The sequence below is a fragment of the Oryzias melastigma genome, linkage group LG15, assembly GCF_002922805.2.
Source record: "Oryzias melastigma strain HK-1 linkage group LG15, ASM292280v2, whole genome shotgun sequence".
Classification (NCBI taxonomy): domain Eukaryota; kingdom Metazoa; phylum Chordata; class Actinopteri; order Beloniformes; family Adrianichthyidae; genus Oryzias; species Oryzias melastigma.
The window spans coordinates 412,129-421,139 of record NC_050526.1 but is presented as its reverse complement, the minus strand read 5'-3'; the positions used below and the strand labels follow the sequence as shown (position 1 = coordinate 421,139).

General features: G+C 37.2%; 1 long non-coding RNA gene across 1 annotated transcript in view; it reads left to right on the top strand.

Moving 5' to 3' along the window:
• The first annotated feature begins 2,578 nt into the window (after positions 1–2,578).
• The window catches only part of LOC118599731, a 38,331-nt gene continuing 31,898 nt past the window's right edge, over positions 2,579–9,011 (top strand). Inside the window, exon 1 of the long non-coding RNA XR_004949214.1 lies at positions 2,579–3,002. This is a non-coding gene — a long non-coding RNA (uncharacterized LOC118599731). The remainder of the gene's footprint in view (positions 3,003–9,011) is intronic.

Sequence of the window (9,011 nt, the reverse complement as noted above, 5' to 3'; positions counted from 1 at the left end):
CGCCCTTCTTTGGCCGCGCGTCAGATTTACTGCTCAATGGCTACCCTCAAAAGTTAAAGTCTCATATCAGCACAAAACAAATTATAATATACATATTATGTGTTATTACTTGTCATGGAAATACCACCTATACATTTTATAATAAAACACATAGCTTTGAGGCTCAATAAATTAACCAAAATTTCTCTTCCTTTTATCAAAAAATCATTTTTCTCAGTGTGAACAAATAAACCCTTATTTAATAATCAAAACATTACTATAAACCACTTCATTTGTACAAGCAAACAGCTTTCAATATTTTAAGGTCTCCTTCAACCTTGGTTCAACTTTCCTCTGTGGATTTTAAAAAATTCATTATTAAAAGTAAAATCTTTGGCACTCGCGACAGCTCTAAATCTTTCAAGAACACAACCTTGGCACACCTTTACTGTTCTTCACATTCTTGGCAGAAACATTGAAAGTAAATTGAAGAGCTCATCCATTTAAAGGTTTCCTCAGAGATTCTGCATGGATTTACCACAGCTAAGAATATGTGCAGAAAAACAATCCGGCTTCAGAAAAGCTTTTTGTTTGTATTTGTAAAGTCATCAACAAAGTTTTACTGAAATAAATTATCTGAAAGATGTTTAAAGCTGTACTATTAAGTCATCTTTTTTCCTAATATATCCACGGTTTAGGTTTCAGTTTCTTGAGGTCTTTGCAAAAATGTGTTGAGGTAGCCGGTGCTGATTGCAACAAATTACAATATTTTTTTACATCATGAAAAATATCTATACCACATAAAAAAACAAAGACTTAAAATAAAATTTGTCATCATTTTAAAACAAATTTAAAAAATACAATTCATAAATATGTGTCTAGAGAGGAAATAAAGAGAATCAAACTAAGACAATTAAACTAATGAATGACAACTTTAAAATAATAATATATCAAAAAAGCCCTTAAAACAATGAATTATGAAGGCTGGAACACAAGAACTGTTTAATGAAAGAGTGTATGTAAAATGTATTTTAATTTACCACAATCTGTAGTTTATCAAGTTTCAGCCTCAACGCCTTTGGAGAAAACAGCTCCTCTGACTCCGCCCCTTCAGGTGCATTCACACTGGATGGGATTTGCACAGCAGAGGTGACGAGTTTCAATGTAAAGACGCAATCTGAGGTCCAGCAGGGACATTTGGCCATGAGGTGCAACGTAGCATGTCAACCAACCGGGAACTCAGCTTTTGGGGTCATCACGTTTTCAGTAACTCAAGAAAAAAGATCCAATATGGCCGCTCAATGCGAGGGTTTCCGTCCTGAACTACCATCCATTTTCTTAACCTGTTGGGGCGGCAGGGTTGCCGGAGACCGTCCTGGTTACTGTTTGGTTAAGGCAGGATACACCTTGGACAGGTTGCCAGCCTGTCACAGAGTCCATGGAGCTGGAGCAGGGGGTTGTAACCTGCGGCTCCAGAGCATGACAGTTCAGTTTCAGTTTCATGTTTTCCATGAAATCTAATACGTATCAAAAGAGAGGCAAATTTGACGTAGGAATTGTGTCCACTAACCCCTGCGAGAATACTGTACACCGACAGATTTTATCAATGAATTCTATTCCCCATTAAAGTTGGATTCAGGAAAGAGGTCAGACTGACTGTGTTTAATGTTCCAGCTACTAATTGGAAAATTGGGATGATCATATAGTCATTATCCATCAGAGTAGCTACTAGTGCTCGATAGAAATTAGTATTTACAAGGGATCCAAGGTCGTGTTTGTTGGGTTTCCAAACACGACAGTACTGATTTAAATGGGATCTAATGGGAATACCTGCATCTGCTAATAATCACTGTGAAATAAAGGTTTGTCTTCTAATGATCACGTTTTCCTCATTGGACTCCGACAAGTCTGAAGTTAATTTGAATGGAGGCAGGGTCCTTCAGGGATCTCGCACACAGAGTGGGAATAGATTCTGCTTCAGGGGGAGGGCATGATGAACGTTTGAATTAGCAGCTTCCCTCTCTGATGTAAAGCTCAAATTAGGCCATGTTCTTGTCGTTCACTGAGGACCCGGCAGCAGCAGCAGCACGTCAGCTTTACTGTGTGAATGCAGATTTGTTCAGTTAATGAAGGCGTCGGTGAGAAACTAAACCGTCAGTTTAGTGTTCTGCTTCAACCTGACATCTGCTGCTGAAAAGCAAAGAGGTGTTAAAGCTTTTCACATCATAAACCTGTTAGCATTTGCTGCAGCAGACAATGTGGATCAGGTGTGGTGGAAAACAAGAACCATGACTTTATGTGATCAAAGTCTTATTCACGCGTAATTCCTGACTAAGAAGAGCGTAAAGAAGAGTGAATTGATAAATAAATGAGTTTTTATCAACAGTAACCTTGAACTGATTGGGCTGAAACCTTAACTGTCCTGACGAATAAATATTGGTTGTTTACGGACAAAACATGGACAATCCTGTTGTCGTAGGCCGTTCGGTGAGCCTGTAGCACCTGCACATTTCCTTCACGCATTTCCTTCAAGACCTTAATAAAGGCCAAAATAGTCCAAAAAGCTAGCAGAATGCCATTATAACCTTACTTTACTACACTCTGACTCCATATAACACAAAGTAATGACTAATCGACTATTAAAATAGTCGTCGACTATTTTAATAGTCGATTAGTCGTCGATTAGTCGACTAATTGTGTCAGCCCTATTAAGTTTAACCACAACCAAGCATCATCGTCTCTGTTTGACCGGACCAGGAGCTTGGTTTGCATAGCCAGCAGTAAGTCAGACCAGTTCCCGGTACATGTTGGACCCTTTATCACCGGTTCTGTTAATAGTCTTCATGTACAGAACTGCTAGGTGCAGCCAGAACTGGTTGGGGACCACAAGCTTTCATCTCTTCTCTTTGCAGATGATGATGTTCTGTTGGCTTAAGGACCTCCAGCATGTACTGGATCCATTTGCAGCTGGGATGAGGGTCAGAACCGCCAAGTCTGAGGCCATGGTTCTCAACCAGAGAAAGGTATTTTCCCCTCTCTCGGTGGGTGGAGCGTTCCTGCCTGAGGTGGAGGAGTTTAAATATCTTTGGGTCTTTGGGTCCGATTGTATGGCCCTTTGGCCCATATAACTCCCTAAATATTAACACTGTAGCTAAATCTCTGGTATATTCAGGGGTTAAAATGTATTTTTGCACTTTTTGTCTTCTTAAGTGAGGCACAAGCATGCATTAAAAGTCATGTAGATACAGATTAATGCATTTGTTTACTTTGATAGCCAATCAATTTCATTTGTATTATTCTTTTAGCTCAGAAAAAAACATGTTATGACTAGTAAAGGAGACTGCATTCTGTCACTTATGTGTATTTTTTTGTGTGAAAAGAAGAAACAAAGCAGACATGGAGACAAGAATGTCCTGCTGTGTGTGTGATTGCATGCAGTGAAATATGTGTAATTACTGGAGGATGGTTGCTGTTTGTGTGCGTCAACATACAATGTGTGTGAGTGTGTGTGCAACCATCACCTTACCAATTATAAACAGGAAATCTCCCGTATTTCTGCTGTCAAAACGAGACATATCTCTGCTTTCTGTGTACCTGGATGCAAACCCTCTCAAGTACCGACACTACAGACACACGTTTCCGTTGTTTTACATTAAGGGTTGATGATTTTGCTCAAGTGAACCCATCATTTCATTTCAGGTAAATCTACACCATCAGAAGTGATCTTTAACTCGTCAAGAGTAATGGTCTTGTCAGGTTAATTGGGGGAAATGGTTGAAGTGGATCAGCACAAAACGACATGAAAAACAAAGATGGATCTAGTTTTCTCCAAGTGAATGAGTAGTAGAAAGAATAGAGCAGCGCAGGGAGCTTGTGGCTTGCCGTAGTTCTACATCAGCGATCACCTTTTTGTGGTCAGTGGAAAGTCATTTCTGTCTACTCTTCAGTTTCTGCGCTATTTCCGTATAGAAACGTTTCACATACAACTTTTCTCGAATCCTGTTGTCTTCAAAACCTAAAGATTTTTCAGAATAAAAGCCCGTTCAGATCTTGTCATTTGCCCCTTGACTAAACTTTACAGCTCAAGTGATCAAAAGTGTAGCTGAAGTAATTTATTTATTTTTCAAAATAAAAGATTGTTGAGACTGAAAAGAAAAAAAAATGTATTATTTCCTCCACAGCCCGGGGCCAAGTGATCCACGGACTGGTACCACTATTATATGGAATGGTTTTTGTGCCACCATATTGCATGCAAACATCCCAGTTTTGAGATCAAAATTTTCCAAGTTGCAAACAAAATGTAAAGTGTTGCAAATAAAATATATTATATTTTCTCAAAAAAAAATTTTTTTTTGCTTGCAAAAATATTTTTGCATTTGCAAACTCTTTTTTTGGCACAAACATAACGCTGAGAGAAAAAGTGGAACGCAAAACCAAAGATAGGGTAAAAGCAAGATGAGGCACTACGCATCTAAAAACGTTTGTTCGCAAAAAAAAATTTCTAAGAAAAAAAAGTTTGCAAAAGCACAAATATTTTTTGCAAGCAAAAAAAAAGTTTTCAAAGAAAATGTTAAATATTTTATTTGCAACACTTTACATTTTGTTTGCAACTTAGAACATTTTGATCTTAAAACTGTGACTTTTGCTTGCAATATGGTGGCACAAAAATCACTCCATAGCATCACATCTACAAGGATTCACAATGATTTGAGTTAAGAAATTAAGAAATCCTAGTTTTTCTTTATATAAAGAAAAAAAAAACACTAAAAATGTGATTTTCATTAGAGCAGATCTTAATATGAGAGGACTCACAATCTGCCATGAAAAAAAAAAATACAAATCCCAGGAACTTTAGACAAAACTGCAGAGTATGGAGCAAAGAAAACAACAGATGGGAACACCTGGAGCTTCACTGACAGTCAGAAGTCACTTCAGCAGTCAGACAAAGACACCGATGAGGTTCGGTTCCACAAGGTCCAAAGCTGTGCAGCATCTGTTCTCTGATTTATTTTTTAATGATTTAAGATTTTTCAAGTTGAAGGAAAGGGACTTCTGTGCAATTGATTAAATGTTTATTGTATTCTGAGGCATCATAAATAGTCATTCATCTGAAGTTTATTCTTTATATTTATGATTAGAATTGTTTGCATTGATTTACAGTGGAAGCTAATTGTAATAATAGTTTAAGGGAATAAATCATCAATAAAAAACAAAAAAAATGTTCTAGTTCCAAAAGAGATGAATACAATAAATGTTCCCAAGCAGAAACACTTATAAGAGAAACTCACAATCCTCACTTATGAGACAAAAATTGTTTGTTTTTTTTGCTGCTCGTGTTATGTCATGAAGAATTTATGAAAGCACCAAATCCAATCCAAATTCTGTTACTCAGGGTGACACGGTTATTTATCCGGTGACAGGTGCTGCTTTATTTATTTGTTTATTTCCTCCTCACCTTCCAAGACCACTTCTGCTTTATTCACGGGTGAATTATTGGATGGATGCCCTTTGGGCATAAACACCTCCGAAGGCCCCCCTCCATCTGTGAGCGCACATTTCAGCAGCTTCATGATTCCCGTCTGCAGAGACGATTTCTGGACGGTGTCACTATCAGAGGAGGAGAAGCCTCCAAGGTCATTTAGATGACATGTTTGACTTTCTGATTTAACCCCATTTTGGTCAAGATTTTGAAACAATAGAGCCACATTTTACTGATTAGATGCAAAAGCAAATGAGCATTCTTCTTCTTATTGGGTGATTTTGTTTTTAGGAACTCTGTGTGCTCAGTGGGCTTTTTTACACCTTTAATTTTCTTCTATTTAAATTGGAATATTTAGTTGAGTTTTAATATTATTCAGAGCACCAAATAGCTTCAATAAAACACTATTGGAACATTTTTTTTCTTCCATTATTGAGATCTGGTAGTGTTGAACTCCCCCTTCAGTGGAGAAATGAATGCTCACTGCATAATTTATAATGTTGCAACAGACGGAAGTTAGAAAGTACAATATGACCCTAACCGGGATGCATGAAGACATTAAAGCAATTTATGCACCAACAGAGTTTATAATCCTATAGATTTCTGCTGGTAAATTATAAGGAAAGGAAAAGTCCCACAGAAATAACTTTTTCTTTATGCAAAGATTGTCAAGAGAATCTGGCCACTGAGAAAAAATATGACGCCTGAAAAGTAATAGTCGGAATCCCTCCCCTGCTGGAGGTGGGCACAAAAAAAATCCATAATTTGTACCAGAAGTCCTCGCCTGGTACCCTTCGTTTTCACCTTTTTTCCCAGTTTCTTTTCTCTTTTTGCCGTTTTTTTAACCATCGCATTGAAAAAAATGACATTTCGTCGCTCTGATCAGCTGATTCAACGGGTGTAGTTATACAAATGTGAACATTTGTTCATATTGACTTGAAAGAAATAAAACGATGAACGTTCTCTGTCCCATTTGAAGCTCATCTTGCACACTAAACTGTTAGACCGTTACAGTTTATTCACATTTAAAAGCTTAAACATTGTTCTGAAAAGTTTTTAAAATATCATTTTTGGTTTCCTAATGTTTAGAAAATTTCCGTTTATGCAACCAGCTAAAATTGCAAAATTTCCACTTCTGGTTAGTTATCGTTTCTGGCGCCATCTTGAGTGTGACCGGAGGTATGGAGTGATTTTTGTGCCGCCATATTGCAAGCAAACGTCACAGTTTTGAGAGGAAAATTTTTTAAGTTGCAAACAAAATGTAAAATTTTGCAATAAAATGTTTAATATTTTTCTTTAAAACCCCCCTTTTTTTGCTTTGCAAACTTTTTTTTGCTTGCAAAAAATATATATTTTTTTTTCTTAGAAAAAGTTTTTTTTGTGAACAAACGTTTTTAGGTGCGTAGTGCCTCATCTCGCTTTTACCCTATCTTAGGCTTTGCGTTCAAATTTTTCTCTCAGCATTACATTTGTGCCAAAAAATAAAAAAAAATATGAAAAACTTTTTCGCATTGCCAGTGGCTGTGAATGTTTCTGTTCTCTTTGAAGCTTTAATAATCACCGTATTAAAACTTTTCACCTTCGTATGGATCATTTTCTTGGAAAAAACGGAAAATCTTTCCGTCTTTTCTCAGTAATCCACGTTCAAACCAGTTCTTCTCATTCATTAGTCACTTTCTTTGCTCCCAGAAAATAACTTAGAAAAAAATGTAAATATGTAAGAAACAGCATTTGTATAAGTGTGTGCTGTTTTCCTGTGTGTTTATATGATAACAGAGATTAAAGGAGCCAATCAGCTTCTCCCCTCTGGCTGATACACATCATTACTCTGTGCTCCTTTCTAATACACACAGAATTACCTGTGGATGTATTGATTGAAACTCAACCTTGTTTTGCTGCCTTTTTTTAGAACGTGATGATAAATGAGCAAAATATGAATAAACACAAAGGTCTACAAATACTTTATTTGCAGGGGAGTTACCGTATTTTCCAGAGTAAAAGTCGCTGTTTATTTCATAGTTTAGCGAGGGGTGCAACTTTTTTGTGATTTTTTTTTTAACATAAATAGGCTCATACATTTGTTATTTTTCCACTTGCAATCAGTTCCCCTTCAGCGGTTGTTTCCGCTGACAACCACCAGAGGGTGCTGTATTTCCTTCTGACAGTGACAGAAGAAGAAGAAGAAGTGTCGGCTAAAACAAATAGAGGAGAAACTGATTGTTTTCCTCTTGAATTTTGATATTTTTCTCATTTACATCGAATCATTATTATTCTTGTTTTTATTTTCTGCCATGGCAAATATAAAAGTGTGACTTATATTTGGTTTATTTCTTCTTAATTAAACGTTTTTTGCTCCTGCAAATTTATACTTTGGTGCGACTTATACTCCAGAAATTACGGTAAAGTGTTTTTGGAGACGGTTTAAAGGACAATGCAGTGTTGTGAGGAGAATTTGGAGGTTTGCATTCCTCTTTAAAACCTATTTTCTCTATGTGGTTCATCAAACTGGGCGTTGTTTATGGAGGTGAAGCGATTTCTCCTTTGGACGTGCAGCTACATTAGTTGTGATGTTTGCAGGAGATTTTATTTTTGCAGCTGCTGAGCTGCAGTTTGTGCCTGAACTAAAAAAAAACGGTAATGGGATTCTTTTTCATGCTCTTCTTATGATTATCACTTTACAAAATCGTTTGTTTCCCTTTCATCGTGTTCTCCTTACACCTCTTTACTCCATCTTGTCTCCATCTTCCTTTAATCTGTTTATTTACTTCCCTCCTCCTCCATTCTTTCTCCTGTTCAGCAGCAACCACAAGAAGAAAATCCACATGAACTCCACATTTTGCGTGTATGGATGTCTTCCCGCGAGCAAATATGTGTTAAAGTGAAGCTCCGGTGTATTTACATGAGGCGCAGTGTGTGTTTGTGTGGAATCAAACAGCTGCAAGACGGCAATCTCTTTTCCGTGGATGTCGTCCATTAAGTCGCCACCTCCTTTGCCTGCAGTGTGTGGGAGTGTGTCAGCGCGAGCACGCCGTCTGACAAATGCACTTCACTGCTGGGAAGATAAGAGAACACTTGGACTGAAGGGTGCGTTTGTTTGTTTGCTGGTGCGTGTGCAGAAATGTACTCAGACAGGTGGTGCTCGTTCCTTCCAGCGCGCTCGAGCGTGTTCTTATAAAATGACAAATATTTTCTGTTCCAGCACAACATCAGAGCAGTTTCCTTCAACAGCTGCTGCGACAAGTTTGCTTCAAAAATGGCTAAAAACACCAAAAGTGGTCTCAAATAGAAACTTACCTCTGAATTGATTCAAGCCCTTAACCACCCAAAAATAAAATAAAAAGAAAAAAGGTTTTTCTGCCTTAAGGGAGTAAAGTAACACACAAAGTAAATAGTTTTAATTACATGTTTTCTAAAACATTTTCAGTTAGTTGAAGGGTTAATATAGTTTTTAATGGCAGATAGAAAAAAAAACAAGTTTCAACATCAATTTAGTGTTCAAGGTGTTAAAGAATCACTAATTAAAGCAATTTCTTGACCCTTTAACTGCCTGCTC